This window comes from Microcaecilia unicolor, chromosome 11, assembly GCF_901765095.1.
Source record: "Microcaecilia unicolor chromosome 11, aMicUni1.1, whole genome shotgun sequence".
In the NCBI taxonomy this organism is placed as follows: Eukaryota; Metazoa; Chordata; class Amphibia; order Gymnophiona; family Siphonopidae; genus Microcaecilia; species Microcaecilia unicolor.
Genome location: NC_044041.1, coordinates 124,173,832 through 124,192,741, shown reverse-complemented (window position 1 = coordinate 124,192,741; position 18,910 = coordinate 124,173,832). Strand labels below are relative to the sequence as shown.

At 42.1% G+C, this 18,910-nt stretch overlaps 1 non-coding gene across 1 annotated transcript; it reads right to left on the bottom strand.

Moving 5' to 3' along the window:
* Positions 1-2,090: 2,090 nt before the first annotated feature.
* On the bottom strand, positions 2,091-2,163 carry TRNAT-CGU. The gene has a single exon. It is a non-coding gene; the product is annotated as a tRNA-Thr (tRNA).
* Between the last annotated feature and the right edge of the window lie 16,747 nt (positions 2,164-18,910).

Here is an 18,910-nt window from a genome sequence, read left to right as displayed (position 1 = left end):
AAAGACTGCACACTTGCTTTCCTTGTTACCTCAGCTACCATTACTTCTTCATCCTCTGGCTATGGATGTTTCTTACTCCACAATGATCAGCTGGTTTCAGATTTTCTTCTCTTCAAAAAAAAAAAAAAAAAACAAATCAGAAAAGGTATTTTATTTGACTATGGAGGGAATCCATGCTACCACTTGCCCAAATATGACTTTCACTTTTCTCTTTTCATCATTACTCTAGTGAGAAATGTGGAGCTACTATTTTCATGGAAAAGCAGATGCAGGTCCTTGAAGAACCTCCTAAGCCAAGTTCTCCTTTATCCTACCTAATTGTACAGATAGTACAGAGAATTGGTAAGGAGCTACAGCAAGAACTCCTGGTCAAGAAACCCTGGAGACAGAGTGGGAGCTGGCAGGAAGAACCAGGAGGGAAACACACTAGTGTTTTCTGCACTTTATTACCAATTAAGATAGCGAAGCAAAACTCGGTGATTGGACCATACACAGAAAGTGTAAGTACACAGAGGCAAGATATTCCACTCATTATTTTATATGCCTCTATCATGTTTCCCCTCAGCCGTCTCTTCTCCAAACTTAAAAGCCCTAGCCTCCTTAGTCTTTCTTCATAGGGAAGTCGTCCCATCCCCGCTATCATTTTAGTCGTCCCATCCCCGTTATCATTTTAGTCGCCCTTCGCTGCACCTTTTCCAATTCTACTATATCTTTCTTGAGATGCGGCGACCAGAATTGAACACAATACTCAAGGTGCGGTCACACCATGGAGCAATACAACGGCATTATAACATCCGCACACCTGTTTTCCATACCTTTCCTAATAATACCCAACATTCTATTCGCTTTCCTAGCCGCAGCAGCACACTGAGCAGAAGGTTTCAGTGTATTATCGACGACGACACCCAGATCCCTTTCCTGGTCCGTAACTCCTAACGTGGAACCTTGCATGACGTAGCTATAATTTGGGTTCTTTTTTCCCACATGCATCACCTTGCACTTGCTCACATTAAATGTCATCTGCCATTTAGCCGCCCAGTCTCCCAGTCTCGTAAGGTCCTCCTGTAATTTTTCACAATCCTGTTGTGAGTTAACGACTTTGAATAACTTTGTGTCATCAGCAAATTTAATTACCTTGCTAGTTACTCCCATCTCTAAATCATTTATAAATATATTAAAAAGCAGTGGTCCTAGCATAGACCCCTGAGGAACCCCGCTAACTACCCTTCTCCATTGTGAATACTGCCCATTTAACCCCACTCTCTGTTTCCTATCCTTCAACCAGTTTTTAATCCACAATAGGACATTTCCTCCTATCCCATGACCCTCTAATTTCCTCTGTAGCCTTTCATGAGGTACCTTGTCAAACGCCTTTTGGAAATCCAGATACACAATATCAACCGGCTCCCCTTTGTCCACATGTTTGTTTACTCCTTCAAAGAATTGCATCTTCAATAATCTGTAAATAAATAAATAGATTGCCCCTGCAGAAAATGAATTTAATTTCAATCAAGCATTAACAAAGAAAGTATTTTCTACTGTCAACTGAATGTCTGCTTACAAAAACACAAGAGTTAGGGTAAAGACAGATAAAAGAGGAACAGAAAACATAAAACAAAAGAGCAGGTTCAAGATTCGATCAGAGTTCTCTTGAGAGAAGACTTCCTCCTTTGAGCCAAGGGTAAAGACATATAAAAGAGGAGCAGAAAAAATAAAGCAGAAAAGTCAAAGATTAAAGTTAGATTATAGAGATTTTAGAATAGAAGTTTACAGATACCTAGGTCCAGCAAAACAATCCATGAAAGAATTGCATTTCTCTAGAGTGGCTTTGCTATGTAGCTCTCAATGGTTTCTGCTATAGGTTATTGACACATAACCTCAAGACAAAGGAAAGGATCACTTCTACTTGAAAGACACCTCATTAGGGGAGCATGTAATCATCATGTTTCCAGCAGGCATTACACAGGTTCATTTCACATAGCAATGATCTTATGCTTTTGATCAGTTTTTTCATTGTGAAAGATTTGTTGACAGACTGGCTCATACATTGATGCTGAAGCCCCACCATCCATGTGGAGAAAAGTGTATAAAGGCCCTGATGAGAGTCGAACTCATGACCCCTGGTTTACGAAACCAGTGCTCTTACCACTGAGCTACAGAGCCAAAGACTACATAGTTGCTGTTCTTATTACCACTGCTACCGTTACTTCTTCTGGCTCTAGCTATGGATGCTTCTTACTCCACAGTGATCAGCTGGTTTCACATTTTCTTCTCTTAAAGAAAAAATCAGAAAAGGCATTTTATTTGACTGTGGAGGGACTCCATGCTACCATTTGCCGAAATATGGCTTTCACTTTTCTCTTTTCATCATTACTCTAGTGAGAAATGTGGAGCTACTATTTTCATGGAAAAGCAGATGCAGGTCCTTGAAGAACATCCTAAGCCAAGTTCTCCTTTATCCTACCTAATTGTACAGACAGTACAGAGAATTGGCAAGGAGCTACAGCAAGAATTCCTTGTCAAGAAATCCTGGAGACAGAGTGGGAGCTGGCAGGAAGAACCAGGAGGGAAACACACTAGTGTTTTCTGCACTTTATTACCAATTAAGATAGCAAGCAAAGATTGGTGATTGGACCATACACAGAAAGTGTAAGTACACAGTGGCAAGATATTCAAAAAGGGTGACTAGAATCAACTATTTATGGCTGGAACAGGGAAAAATGAATTAGAAAAACTTACAAACTTGCAATATATCTTAATCATTGCCTAGGAAAAAGGTCAGCCAGAATGGGAGATAGTTTGGGATCTTTTTCCCTACAAAACAGAAGTGAACTGGAAAAAAAAATGAATGTTCACTGAATTTGCTGGAGAAGTTTGCAAAACAAGAAAGAAGGACAATGAGGAGAAAAAGAGAGAGAGAGAGAGAAACTAGAACAAATCTCAGCATATACATGCTTGTTAGGTGAAATAAACCTGTATGTTGGAAATCATCCAAAAGTATTTGGAAGAGCAGAGAGGTTGCTCAAAAGATTTCACAACATTTTTCTAAGATATCCATAGAGAAAGAGGAAACAAGGAAAGGACCAAGGAGATACTGCCAGTCCATTCATTATTTTTAGGATAAGAAACATGTAGCTGAAAAATGAGAACCTTAAAAGCAATGAAGCAGAAGGGACAGAAGTAGCTTGGCAAAAGTAAATGAGGGGAAGTGATTTCAGTTTGGGAGATAAATAAAGCAGGATTCTGGAAGGGCTTTTCTGCTACAACATTTAGATTGGACAGTCCCTCCAGGAAGAGCGATTAAGAAGAGTAATGAGGCCAAGCAATAGGCATAAAAGGGTTTGATAAATTATAAGAGAACAGAAAAACAAGGTCATATTAATATTGGTATGATGCCAAGACAAGATGGCATTCCCCCAAACCAACTTGAAATATGAGTGAAATGGTGTCACAGGTGAAACTTCCTTGGCTGAAATTCATTTTTTTTCCAGATTAATTTGTGAAATGCTAGTTGCAGCCTCTTTGGGAAATAATCTTCCTTGAAATGAAGACTAGAGGTCCTTCCTACTCAGTATCACAGAAGAAGGACATTATACAATTGGCAGCTGCATGTTCTCTAGACAGCAGTAAATTAGGGGACCAGACATGCAACCAGTGTCATCTGTAAAAGAAGCATGGATTTCACAGGATCTAAATTCTACAATTCTATGAATTCTAGAAAGGATTGTATAGATACCACAGTGCTAGTAAAGCAGGCCATGAAATGAAAGACATGTAAGCATTAGATTCATGCTTTTGTGCCAAGTTGATCGATCTGTGCAATGAAGTGAAGGCTTAAGTAACGTACAGGATAAAAAGAACAGAGAAAGCAATGCATGGAGACCAGAGGCACAACTTGGTAGAATCATGAGTTCAATAGGATGTTGTTCAGTGGAAAGAGAAACTAGTTATGTAAGCATGAGAGCAGGTTCAAGACTGGGGCAGGATTCTCTTGAGAAAGATCACAATGGGAATGGAAAAATTCCTCCTTTGAGCTAAGAAAAAGCAACCAATCTGAAGAGTGGGTTACATTAATGACAGATCTGCAGTAAACAAAACAGAAACACTAACAGACTGGATCACAACAGAAGCCTTCAATTTACTCTTCATCAACGAGACATAGTTCCACAATGAAAAGGATCCCACAATCCTGGACCTATGCCCTCCAGGATACAAAATCACACACTGGACCAGAAGTGGAAAGAGAGGTGGAGGCATCACTCTAATTCACAGATCCCACTTCACCACCGAAACCATCGCTCAGTCAATAACACTCCAACTCGAAATTGCCTCAATCAGGAAACAGCACAAAACCCTACTTGACCATCTGAACTGTGTCATATTCTACAGACCACCAGGCAACTGGAACGAAGCCCAAACAAACTTCATGGACTTTATATCAGCCACATGTGCAACTAACTCAAATGTATTGGTCATAGGAGATATTAACATTCACTTAGAAGACCCAAACTCAAATGGTGCATGAGAATGCAAAGATTTCCTCCAACTATGAGGTTTCAAATGGTCACTATTGAAGGCGACACACAAGAATGGTCACACACCTGATTTACTCGCACACAAATTCGTAACAGACCAAAACTTCAAAATAACAGAACATAATTGGTTGGAAACACCTCTGATCACTTTAAACTAAACCTGACTCTACAATGGCTGAAGAAGGGACATCACCAAGTAAATGAATGCACATCACACAGTACAAGAGGCCAAGTGGACACGAAAACATTCTGGCAATCAATATACGACAACAATTGGTCAGCACCAACCGATTCTACAAACTACCTCACGAAATGGGAAGAGAGATGCATCTCTGTACTAAACAAAATAGCCTCTATTCAAATAAAAACCTCACACAAACAACGCTGAACTGAAAAAACTAAAACAATAGCCAGAAGACTCAAACGAGCGTGGAGAAAAAAACTAAAATGCACAAACTCTAAAAATATGAAAAAAATCACAAAAAAATACAAATATGAGATAAAACAATATAAACGGAATTATTATAGGGCACAGGTAGATAAAGATCTCAAAGACATGAAGAAATTATACAACCTACTGGACAAGCTACTAGACACCAGATCAGTTACCTCATCTAATATGGGTATTCCACCAGCAGACGAACTTGCAAAATACGTCAATGAAAAAATCATCAGCCTACGCAAATCCATTCCCTAGAATAGCACTAACCTTGAAACCTTCATCGATGAACTTTACCCTCATTCATGAGAATACCTACACACCGAATTTGGTCAAACTTCACCCAGATTACAGCTGAAACAGTTGCATAGGTGACCAGAAAGCTATCCACTTCTTACTGTCTACTGGACACATGCCCCAATTACTTAATGAAAATGCCACCCGACCCATTCATTGCAGATTTTACATCCCACCTAAATTACATGCTCCAGCAAGGCCTATTCCCCAAGGATAAAAGCAACATCTTACACCATTACCAAAAGACACCAAGAAAAAAACAGATGAAATCACCAACTATCGTCCAGTAGCCAAATTGATGGAAGGCATGGTAGCCAAACAACTCACAGAATAAATTCTCAATTCTGCATGAATCAGAATCTGGCTTCAGGCCCCTCCATAGTACAGAAACTGTACTGGTTACAATCCTGGCCAAATTCAAGCAGGAAATTGCAAAAGGTAAAAACATTCTCCTGCTCCAATTCGATATGTCGAGCACATTTGATATAGTACACCACAACATACTTCTAAGAATACTCGACAAGATAGGAATCAGAGGAAATATACTCAAATGGATCAAGGGATTCCTAACCACAAGATCATATCAAGTAAAGTCAAACTCTAACATCTCACCACCTTGGAAAGCTGACTGCGGAGTTCCATAAGGATCAACTCTCTCACCCATTCTGTTCAACTTAATGATGACCTCATTAGCCAAGTACCTATCCAATCAAGGCCTAAACCTTTCAAATCAAACCCATCAGAAATGGCCAACGTAATTACGAACAGCATGAGCATCATGGATTCCTGGACAATGGCATTCAAACTAAACTCAACAAAGAAAAAGCGCAGTGTCTCATCCTCTCATCCCAACATAACTCAAACCACCCCACAACCATAAACACTCTGGATTACACTCTCCTGATCTCAGACAATCTGAAAATCCTCAGCATTACCATAGATAGCAACTTAACTCTAGAGCACCAAGCCACAGCCACTACAAAGAAAATGTTCCACACAACGTGGAAACTCAAACGAGCAAAACAGTTCTTCCTGAGGGAAACATTTTGTACTATGATTCAAACAATGGTACTTACCTGCGTCAATTACTGCAACGAAATATATGCAGGATGTAAAGAACAAATTTAAGGAAACTTCAGACTGCTCAGAACACAGCAGCCAGGCTCATTTATGGTAAAACATGATTTGAAAGCGCAAAACCCCTTCGTGGAAAACTACACTGGCTACCTATCAAAGAACGTATATCCTTCAAGATTTGTACTGTGGTACATAAAATAATCCATGGCCTAGCCCTGGATTACATGACTGATCTGCTCGACTTACCAATTAGAAACACATCCGAATCAGTAAGATTCCTTCACTTCCCAAGATGCAAGGGACTGAAATATAAATTAACATACGCGTCTAGTTTCTCCTACATATGCACACAGCTCCGGAACGCTTTACTAAAAGACCTGAAATCCATGAACAATCTCCTAAACTTCCAAAAAAAACTAAAGACCCACCTTTTCAGAAAGGCATACCTCACAGAACCAACATAAAGAACGAAAAATGAAAAACAACACCTAAACTAGGAAACGAACAATTCTCAATACCTTGCTGCACGATCCCACCCCTAGCATTCAGTGATCAATCCAGGCCAAGGACACCTGGCAAGCTTCGCAAACGTACAAACATTCTATCCATATTATTCCTGGAATTGTAGATTTTTCCCAAGTCCATTTAGTAGTGGTTTATGGACTTGTCCTTTAGGAAACCGTCTAACCCCTTTTTAAACTCTGCCAAGCTAACCACCTTCACCACATTCTCCGGTAGCGAATTCCAGAGTTTAATTATGCGTTGGGTGAAGAAATATGTTCTCCTATTTGTTTTAAATTTACTACACTGTAGTTTCATTGCATGCCCCCTAGTCCTAGTATTTTTGGAAAGCGTGAACAGATGCTTCCCATCCACCTGTTCCACTCCACTCATTATTTTATATGCCTTTATCATGTCTCTCCTCAGCCGTCTCTTCTCCAAACTGAAAAGCCCTAGCCTCCTTAGTCTTTCTTCATAGGGAAGTCGTCCCATCCCTGCTATCATTTTAGTCGCCCTTCGCTGCACCTTGTCCAATTCTACTATATCTTTCTTGAGATGCGGCGACCAGAATTGAACACAATACTCAAGGTGCGGTCACACCATGGAGCAATACAACGGTATTATAACATCCTCACACCTGTTTTCCATACCTTTCCTAATAATACCCAACATTCTATTCGCTTTCCTAGCCACAACAGCACACTGAGCAGAAGGTTTCAGTGTATTATCGACGACGACACCCAGATCCCTTTCTTGGTCCGTAACTCCTAACGTGGAACCTTACATGATGTAGCTATAATTTGGGTTCTTTTTTCCCACATGCATCACCTTGCACTTGCTCACATTAAACGTCATCTGCCATTTAGCCGCCCTGTCACCCAGTCTCAAAAGGTCCTCCTGTAATTTTTCACAATCCTGTTGCGAGTTAATGACTTTGAATAACTTTGTGTCATCAGCAAATTTAATTACCTCGCTAGTTACTTCCATCTCTAAATCATTTATAAATATATTAAAAAGTAGCGGTCCTAGCACAGACCCCTGAGGAACCCCGCTAACTACCCTTCTCCATTGTGAATACTGCCCATTTAACCCCACTCTGTTTCCTATCCTTCAACCAGTTTTTAATCCACAATAGGACATTTCCTCCTATCCCATGACCCTCCAATTTCCTCTGTAGCCTTTCATGAGGTACCTTGTCAAATGCCTTTTGAAAATCCAAATACACAATATCAACCGGCTCCCCTTTGTCCACATGTTTGTTTACTCCTTCAAAGAATTGCATCTTCAATAATCTGTAAATAAATAAATAGATTGCCCCTGCAGAAAATGAATTTAATTTCAATCAAGCATTAACAAAGAAAGTATTTTCTACTATCAACTGAATGTCTGCTTACAAAAACACAAGAGTTAGGGTAAAGACAGATAAAAGAGGAACAGAAAACATAAAACAAAAGAGCAGGTTCAAGATTCGATCAGAGTTCTCTTGAGAGAAGACTTCCTCCTTTGAGCCAAGGGTAAAGACATATAAAAGAGGAGCAGAAAAAATAAAGCAGAAAAGTCAAAGATTAAAGTTAGATTATAGAGATTTTAGAATAGAAGTTTACAGATACCTAGGTCCAGCAAAACAATCCATGAAAGAATTGCATTTCTCTAGAGTGGCTTTGCTATGTAGCTCTCAATGGTTTCTGCTATAGGTTATTGACACATAACCTCAAGACAAAGGAAAGGATCACTTCTACTTGAAAGACACCTCATTAGGGGAGCATGTAATCATCATGTTTCCAGCAGGCATTACACAGGTTCATTTCACATAGCAATGATCTTATGCTTTTGATCAGTTTTTTCATTGTGAAAGATTTGTTGACAGACTGGCTCATACATTGATGCTGAAGCCCCACCATCCATGTGTAGAAAAGTGTATAAAGGGCATGATGAGAGTCAAACTCATGACCCCTGGTTTACGAAACCAGTGCTCTTACCACTGAGCTACAGAGCCAAAGACTACACAGTTGCTGTTCTTATTACCACTGCTACCGTTACTTCTTCTGGCTCTAGCTATGGATGCTTCTTACTCCACAGTGATCAGCTGGTTTCACATTTTCTTCTCTTAAAGAAAAAAATCAGAAAAGGCATTTTATTTGACTATGGAGGGACTCCAAGCTACCATTTGCCCAAATCAGACTTGTCCCTACCCCTAAACAAGGGTGACAGTAAGCCTGTCAAGTACAGAAAGGACTCAATTTGATCCTCCAGATGGATCTTCTGTTCCCAGGGTAGTGTATTACCCTAGCACTCCGCCAGCTGCAACACACAGAGAAGTGAAGAAGTTAAGCTCCACTAAAATTGTGAGACTAAGTTCCATGCAGCCCACAAACATAAGTCCTGCTTAGTATATGCCAATAAGGTGGACCTGCAGATTCATAAATATATGCCACACTTAGTATGGGAACCCTCAGAAGACACCACTTACGGCACACTCATAAATGTTTTGTTGCCTGGTGGCATAGCGTCTCCTCATCGGGCAATCCCTTAATAAGCTATTTAATAGTGCTATTGCAAACACACATGCTTCTAAACGTGCTCCAAGCTACAAGTGCTAACCGCTACAAGTGCTATAAATGAAAAATTATTATTGGAAGGACTTATCTTAAGTTCCTCTCCATCATGTCTTATGCTGTTGGAGTCCACTTAGGCTTTCCCTAGATCACGCCCGACACCGCGGGTTTCATCGCTTTCGTCAGGGACTTGGGTTAAAACTTGCCCATCTGCTATTCACAACAGTCTGTACTTCCGGACATCAGTAATTCACCCGGGTGAATTACTGATGTCCGGAAGTACAGACTGTTGTGAATAGCAGATGGGCAAGTTTTAACCCAAGTCCCTGACGAAAGCGATGAAACCCGCGGTGTCGGGCGTGATCTAGGGAAAGCCTAAGTGGACTCCAACAGCATAAGACATGATGGAGAGGAACTTAAGATAAGTCCTTCCAATAATAATTTTTCATTTATAGCACTTGTAGCGGTTAGCACTTGTAGCTTGGAGCACGTTTAGAAGCATGTGTGTTTGCAATAGCACTATTAAATAGCTTATTAAGGGATTGCCCGATGAGGAGACGCTATGCCACCAGGCAACAAAACATTTATGAGTGTGCCGTAAGTGGTGTCTTCTGAGGGTTCCCATACTAAGTGTGGCATGTATTTATGAATCTGCAGTTAACACATTCATGCAATTGAATATATCTTTAGAAGTTGGGATCTACGTTGTTATTATTAAAAGAACAATTTTTTGAAAAAACACAACGAGTCCCACAGGTGCACGCTGCACACATGATTAGTTCTTTTTTCTTTGGATTGGTGTAGTATCTAGTTGAATTTACCAAAGATTCTAATATTTAGGAGAGTTTCAGTGGTTTCAATAAGGTGGACCTAGCATGTGAGGCTAAAGTGGATCAAGTGTATGAGGCTAAGGTTAGTAACATAGTAACATAGTAGATGATGGCAGAAAAAGTCCTGCATGGTCCATCCAGTCTGCCCAAGACAAACTCATATGTGTATACCTTACCTTGAATTTGTACCTGTCCTTTTCAAGGCACAGACCATATAAGTCTGCCCAGCAGTATTTCCCGCCTCCCAACCACCAGTCCCGCCTCCCATCACCAGCTCTGATACAGACCGTATAAGTCTGCCCTCCCCTATCCTCGCCTCCCAACCACCACCCCCTCTTCCCCCCAACTGCTCCGCCACCCAATTTCAGCTAAGCTTCTGAGGATCCATTCCTTCTGCACAGGATTCCTCTATGCATATCCCACGCATGTTTGAACTCCGTTACCGTTTTCATCTCCACCACCTCCCGCGGGAGGGCATTCCAAGCGTCCACCACCCTCTCCGTGAAGAAATACTTCCTGACATCTTTCCTGAGTCTGCCCCCCTTCAATCTCATTTCATGTCCTCTCGTTCTACCGCCTTCCCATCTCCGGAAAAGATTCGTTTGCGGATTAATACCTTTCAAATATTTGAACGTCTGTATCATATCACCCCTGTTCCTCCTTTCCTCCAGGGTGTACATGTTCAGGTCAGCAAGCCTCTCTTCATACGTCTTGGAACGTAAATCCCATACCATCCTCGTAGCTTTTCTTTGCACCGCTTCCATTTTTTTAACATCCTTCGCAAGATATGGCCTCCAAAACTGAACACAATACTCCAGGTGGGGCCTCACCAACGTCTTATACAGGGGCATTAAAACCTCCTTTCTTCTGCTGGTCATTCCTCTCTCTATACAGCCTAGCAATCTTCTAGCTACTGCCACCGCCTTGTCGCACTGTTTCGTCGCCTTCAGGTCCTCAGATACTATCACCCCAAGATCCCTCTCCCCGTCCGTGCCTATCAGACTCTCCCCGCCTAACACATACGTCTCCCTTGGATTTCTACTCCCTAAGTGCATCACTTTGCATTTCTTCGCATTGAATTTTAATTGCCAAACGTTAGACCATTCTTCTAGCTTCTTCAGATCTTTTTTCATGTTTTCCACACCCTCCGGGGTGTCCACTCTGTTGGAAATCTTGGTGTCATCCGCAAAAAGGCAAACTTTACCTTGTAACCCTTCGGCAATGTCACTCACAAATATATTGAACAGAATCGGCCCCAGCACCGATCCCTGAGGCACTCCACTACTCACCTTTCCTTCCTCCGAGCGAACTCCATTCACCACCACCCTCTGGCGTTTGTCCATCAACCAGTTCCTAATCCAATTCACCACTTCGGGTCCTATCTTCAGGCCGTCTAGTTTATTTAAGAGCCTCCTGTGGGGAACCGTGTCGAAAGCCTTGCTGAAATCTAAGTAGATGACGTCCATAGCACGTCCTTGATTTAATTCTCCCGTCACCCAGTCAAAGAATTCAATGAGATTCGTTTGGCACGATTTCCCTTTGGTGAAACCATGTTGTCTCGGATCTTGCAACTTATTGGCTTCCAGGAAATTCACTATCCTTTCCTTCAGCATGGCTTCCATTACTTTTCCAATAACCGAAGTGAGGCTTACCGGCCTGTAGTTTCCAGCTTCTTCCCTATCCCCACTTTTGTGAAGAGGGACCACCTCCGCCGTTCTCCAATCCCTCGGAACCTCTCCCATCTCCAAGGATTTATTAAACAAGTCTTTAAGAGGACCCGCCAGAACCTCTCTGAGCTCCCTCAGTATTCTGGGGTGGATCCCGTCCAGCCCCATGGCTTTGTCCACCTTTAGCTTTCCAAGTTGTTGATACACACTCTCTTCCGTGAACGGCGCTCTATCCACCTCATTTTCAGGTGTACTTTTGCCAGTCCCTCTCGGTCCTTCCCCAGGGTTTTCTTCAGTGAAAACAGAACAAAAGTATCTATTTAGCAAATTGGCTTTTTCTTCATCATTTTCTACATAGCATTTTGTTGTATCTTTTAGTCTCACAATTCCCTTTATAGTCTTTCTCCTTTCACTAATATACCTGAAGAAGTTTTTGTCTCCCCTCCTTACATTTCTAGCCATTTGTTCTTCCGCTTGCGCCTTCGCCAGATGTACCTCTCTCTTGGCTTCTTTCAGTTTCATCCGTTATTCCTCCCTGTGTTCCTCCTCTTGAGATTTTCTATATTTCTGGAACGCTAACTCTTTAATCTTTATTTTCTCAGCCACTTGCTTTGAGAACCATATCGGTTTCCTTTTTCTCTTGCTTTTATTTACTCTCCTTACATAAAGGTCTGTGGCCCTGTTTATTACTTCTTTTAGCCTGGACCACTGTCCTTCCACTTCTCTTATGTCCTCCCAGCCCATCAGCTCCTTCCTCAGGTATTCTCCTATTTTGTTAAAGTTAGCCCGCTTGAAATCCAGGACTTTGAGTTTAGAGTGGCCGCCGTCCACATGAGCCGTTACATCAAAACAAACCGTTTGATGGTCACTGTTTCCCAGGTGCGCAGCCACTCGGACATTTGACACACTATCCCCATTCGTGAGCACCAGATCCAATGTGGCTCCCTCCCTCGTGGGTTCGTTCACCATTTGTCTGAGCAGAGCACTTTGGAAAGCATCCACAATCTCTCTACTTCTTTCCGATTTTGCAGACGGAACCTTCCAATCTACATCCGGCAGATTAAAATCTCCCAATAACAGCACCTCTCTTTTCTTCCCCAACTTTTGAATATCAGCGATCAGATCTTTATCTAGTTCTTCCAATTGTGTCGGGGGTCTATAGACAACACCCACGTGGACCAAGGTTCTAACCTCTCTTTTTAAGGTGATCCATATCGCTTCTTCCTTTCCCCAGTTCCCTGTCATTTCAGTCGCTGGGATATCATTTCTCACATACAGAGCTACTCCTCCACCTATACGTCCCTCTCTATCCTTCCTAAAAAGATTATAGCCTGGTATGTTTACATCCCATTCATGGGAACCATTGAGCCATGTCTCTGTGACTGCAACTATGTCCAAGTCAGACTCCAAAATCAGGGCTTGAAGGTCATGAATTTTCAAGGTTATAAGCTCTGCTGAATTTGAGTTGTTAAACTTGGATAAATTAAATCTGAAATTATCCTGAGAAGACATTCGGCCCAAATGAGCTGAGCCAGAGAAGTTGGAAAAACTAGCTGAAGATATGAGACTAAACTCTCTTGAGCCCATGAAAGCCATGAGAAATGAAAAGTAAATAACAGTGGAACAGGAGAATGTGAGCAGCTCAGGAGAATAAGTGGCAACTGAACTATGTGAATGTAGGAATATTACTACTAATCATTTCTATAGTACTACTAGACATATGCAGTGCTGCCCACATTATATGCAGGTAATATTCCTGTCCCTAGTGGGCTCACAACCTAAGGTGTGTGTGTGTTTTTTTTAGACCTGGGGCAATGGAGATTTAATTTCACAGAGTTACAAGGAGATGCAATGGGAATTGAATCCAATTCCCCAGTATCTCTGCTCAATGCACTAATCATCAGGCTACTCCTCCTCCTAATGGCCAGTGCAATGAGCTGCATACCAACTGACTACCAGGAGGAGACAAGGTACATCAAAATTGTATTTTAGACCACAGCATAAACCTGTATTGTAGGAAGTGAAAAAAACTCAGAGAAAAGGAATGGAAAGGACTTATACCTGAAAGCTCTTATCCAGAAAATGTTCTCTGTGCCCCTGTAAGAATGCTCACAAAAGCAACTGTACTCAATCTCTCAAAGACACCAGAATTGAGTTTAAGGAGAAATTAGGCCTTACCTGCTAATTTTATTTCAATTAGGCATCCAGACTGGCCAAGACGCTTGGACTATGCACTCCTACAGTAGATGGAGACTGAGAACACTGACTGTGAGAATTGTATAAACCCTTGTGCAGTTCCTAGCCAGCCAGTATTTATACTAACAAAGCATAAAACGGAAAATCCCCTTTGCCTCAGCTCACACAGCACTCCATTCCGCACTGCTACTTGAACAGCTCTTTTTTTTTCCAAATAAACCACAACCACAGCAACAGAGGAACAAGATGAAAATCTGAACCACAAATGCACTGATGCACCAGACAGCAAGTGGGCTCTTGACTCATCTGGATGCCTAAAGAAAAGAAAATTAGCAGGTAAGGCCTAATTTCTAGTTCCATAGCAGCAATCCAGACTGGTCAAGATGATTGGGGAAGTACCAAAGCAGGTCTAAGGGTGGGACCCCTGAAGCCCTGACGTCAACCCCTGAGCTCCAAACCCCGTATCCTGCAAGGCCTCCACAGCCAACCTGTAATGCTTCACAAAGGAATGCAGCGATGACCACACAATGGCCTGACAAAAGTCCTGAGGGAAAATCAAACTACACTCCACCCAGCCATGTTTCTGGTAGCATGAGCCTTCAGCACTGGTGGCACACTCTACCCTCTCAGAATGTAGGCAGAGGCAAAAGCTTCCTTTATCCACCTTGCAATGGATGCCTTCAAAGCTGCTGCCCCTTTCTTAGGACCACCAAACATCAACAGATGATCTGACCAACGAAACTCATCCATTCTGCCCAAGTAGAGCTTCAGCACCTGCTTAACATTCAAATGAACCAAACACCTCTGTTCTCTGTCCCCAGAAATATCACCCAAAACGGATAGGGAAATCACCTGATTCCCATGAAACACAGACACTACCTTAGGCACAAAGGACAGAACCGCCCACAAAGTCACCTTTTCAGCTGAAAACTCTCAAAAAGGCAATCTGCACGACAAGGCCCACAACTCCAAAATCCTCTACACAGAGGTGACAGCGACCAAAAAAACCTTTTTTAATATCATATACTTCAGGGTAGCCGAGGCAAAAGGCTAAAAAGGCATGGACACCAACACCTACCTCCAAGACTAAATTCAAATCCCACTGAGGCATTATTGGATGACAAGGAGGTTATAGCAGCTTTACCCCCCCCCCCCCCAGAAAAAAACAGGCTACATCCGGAAGAGCGGCAATAGACTTACCCTGCACTCAGCTGCGGAAACTTGCCAACCAATGTCACCAACTGCAATTTCAAGGATGCCAGAGACAGGACCCTCTCAATGCCTGACTGGAGAAAATCAAAGATGTCTGGAATGGAAGCCTGGAAAGGCGACACACCACGTTTCTCACACCAAGCCTCAAACACATGCCAAACCCATATATATGCCAAGGACATAGACTGCTCGTGTGAACCTAACATCATAAATATCACCTAAGGGGAGTAACCTCTTTTGCTCAAACATGCCCTTTCAAGAACCATGCTGTGAGAATGGAGATGGATCCAGCATCAACACAGGACCCTAACACAGAAGACTGGGAATACCCGTAGAGGCAGGGGATCATCCATTGCCAGACATATGAGGTCCCCGAACCACAGCCTTCGAGGCCAATTTGGCGCCAATCGAATCACCCGTGCGACTGATCAGTGGGCAAGGAGGAAACATATACAGCAGGCAACCAGATGGCTATGGAAGTATCAGAGTATCAACACTGTCCGAGCCACTTGGGCTGCGGACAGTGCTGAGAGATGATTCACTGCCCAATGAACAAGCAGGGTGGCCATGGCATTATCAAACAGCACCCGCACTGCTCTGAACATGAGCAGAGGCTGAAAGGCCTCCAGAACCAGATGAACTGCTCTGGTCTCCAGAAGATTGATAGACCACAGTGTCTCCTGAGATGACTACCACCCCTCAGTGACTTGACCCAGACAATGCCCCAGCCACCTACTCTGGCATCTGTTGTCATGAGGGTCCAAGCCAGGGTTTCCAAAGGCAAACCTACCATCAAATGAGTGGCCCTCAACCACCACTGGAGACTGGCATAAGCCTCCTCCTGCAGATGAACTCGCTTCTCCACTGTGAACTGCGGAGACTAACAGGCAAGAAGCGCTCACTGTAGCGGCCGTATATGTGCATGGGCTCACAGAATCACCTCCAGTGTTGCTGCCATGGACCCCAACAAGTGCAGAAAATCCCGAGGAAAGTCCTCGGACATCAGCCTCCGAATTTGCACCTGTAACTTGTGAATCCTCTCCTGTGGCAGAAACACTCGCCCCTGCAGAATGTTGAAATGAGCCCTCAGATATTCAAGTGTTTGGGAAGGAACCATGTGACTCTTGGCACAATTGACAATCCAGCTCAAGTGCTCGAGAAGCTGCACCACCCGGAAGATGTGCTTCTCGCTCTCGCTGAAGGACTTTGTCAAGATCAGCTAGTCATTCAAGTAGGGATGAACCAGAATGCCCTCCTTGCACAAGGCCGAAGCCACTATGACCTTGGAAAATGTCTGAGGAACCATCGCCAGACCGAAAGGCAGAGCACAGAACTGAAAATGGTGCCCCAGGATTGCAAAACGCAGACAATGTTGAGTGAGCTGGCTGGATAGGAATATGTAGGTATGCCACTGTAAAGTCCAACGTGGTAAGAAACTCTCCACTTCGTACAGTTACAATAACCGACTGCAGGGTTTCCCTATGAAACCTGGGCACTCTTGAGATCCAAAATGAAACAAAAAGTACCCTCCTTCTTGGGGGATCACAAAATAGATGGAGTAACTGTTGGATTATTTGTAGTAAATAATTAGCAGATTTTAGTACACACAGCTTCAGCTTTAGAAATGTTAATTTCTTTCTTCATCTCTCTCTCATTCACCCCTGAATAATTCACTGCTGAGTCACTTTAAAGTTGAAGTAACAAAACATCTGTTTACTCACAGTTTGTAGTTAGATTATAATCAGACAGGCTTATATATACATATTACTATACATTTGTCTTATCAGCTCCTTCCATGTGCTTAGATGGTAATGGATGCTCACACCACCATAGATCCTCTCAGGTTAGGAGAGATCATGAGCTCCATGTGCTCCATGTGCTGCATGTGCTGCATCTACTGTGTCTACCCCCACAGGAAGTTGCATAGCTATGTGACCTCTCTAAGTAATTCACATCAGAGGTCACAGAGTAATCACAGAGAAATAATAGGTGACAGGCAATGCATGTAAAATACAATTACATTCCAACAAACCCCTTCTCATGCATAACTGTCATGCAATTATTTATTCATACAAAGTCCAAGCTTTATACGCAGATTCACAAAATGTTCTCTGGGTAACGGTTTGGTCATGATGTCAGCTGTCATCTCACTTGTGTGACAATAGTGTAGACTGATGACCCCTTCTTTCGCCAACTCTCGCACGTTGTGGTATTTCGTTGCGATGTGCTTGGTGCGTGACTGAACCTTGTCATTCTGTGACAGTCGGATGCAGCTCTGATTATCTTCCATTATCTGGATTGGTCTCTTTTCAGCTATTCCGAAATCCAGCAAAAGTTTTTCAATCCACATCAGTTCTCTGCACGCTTCCGATACAGCCACATATTCAGCTTCTGTAGAAGACAAACTCACAATACTTTGTTTATGACTGGCCCATGAAATGTGTACATTTCCATACATAAACACATATCCACTTGTGGATTTATAATCAGAATGATCCCCTGCCCAATCTGAATCACAGTAACATATTAGTTTTGGATTACTATTGGCTGAAATCTTTAATTTACAATCAATGGTACCCTTTAAATACCTTACCATCCTTTTAACTGCAGTCCAATCTGATTTGGTAGGTGAGCTGACCCTTCTGCTCAAAATTCCTACTGCATTTGCTATATCAGCCCTGTATGTGGTAGCTAGATATAAAAGCTTACCTATGGCTGATCTATATTGGATGTTATCTGGTAAAGGTTCTCTTACTGTTTCATCTTTCAGAAAATCAGTGATCATGGGAGTGCTTACAACTTGGGCATCTTGCATACCTAAACTTTCAATAAGCTCATTTATTTTCTGCTTCTGGCTTAGAAGATAAGAACCATCATTTTGTTTCTCAATTTCTATACCAAGATAGTATGACACATTTCCAAGTTCTTTTATCTCAACATTGTGGTTTAAACACTTTACAATGTCCTTGTACTCTTGCTCACTTTTGCTTGCAATGAGCAGATCATCAACAAAAGCTAAAATGTATGCATATTGTCCATTTGTGCACCTAGTGTACAAGCATTTATCTGCTTCACCTTGCTTAAATCCTAAATTTGTCAATATTTCATGCAATTTATCATTCCAACATTTTGCACTTTGCTTTAATCCATAAAGACCTTTGTTCAATTTACACACTAGCTGTCTTTGTTTTGTATTTATGAAACCTGTTGGTTGTTCCATGTACAAGTCTTCAGTTATATCTCCATGAAGAAACGCTGTTTTCACATCAATGTGGTTGACTTGCATGCCTTTTGAGACTGCAATGCTCAGAAGTGTTCTGATTGTCGTGTGTTTCACTACAGGTGCAAACACTTCATCAAAATCTTCTCCATATTTTTGAAGATATCCCTTTGCCACTAATCTGGCTTTATACCTTTCCACTTTTCCTTGTGCATTCCTTTTTAACTTGAATACCCATTTGCATCCTATAGCTTTCTTGCCAGGAGGTAATTTTGCAAGAATCCAAGTATTATTTTTATCCAATGCATCAATTTCTTCTTGTGCAGCTTTATGCCATTCAGCAGCTTCTTCTGCTGGCATTTTCTCAATCTCATCCCATGT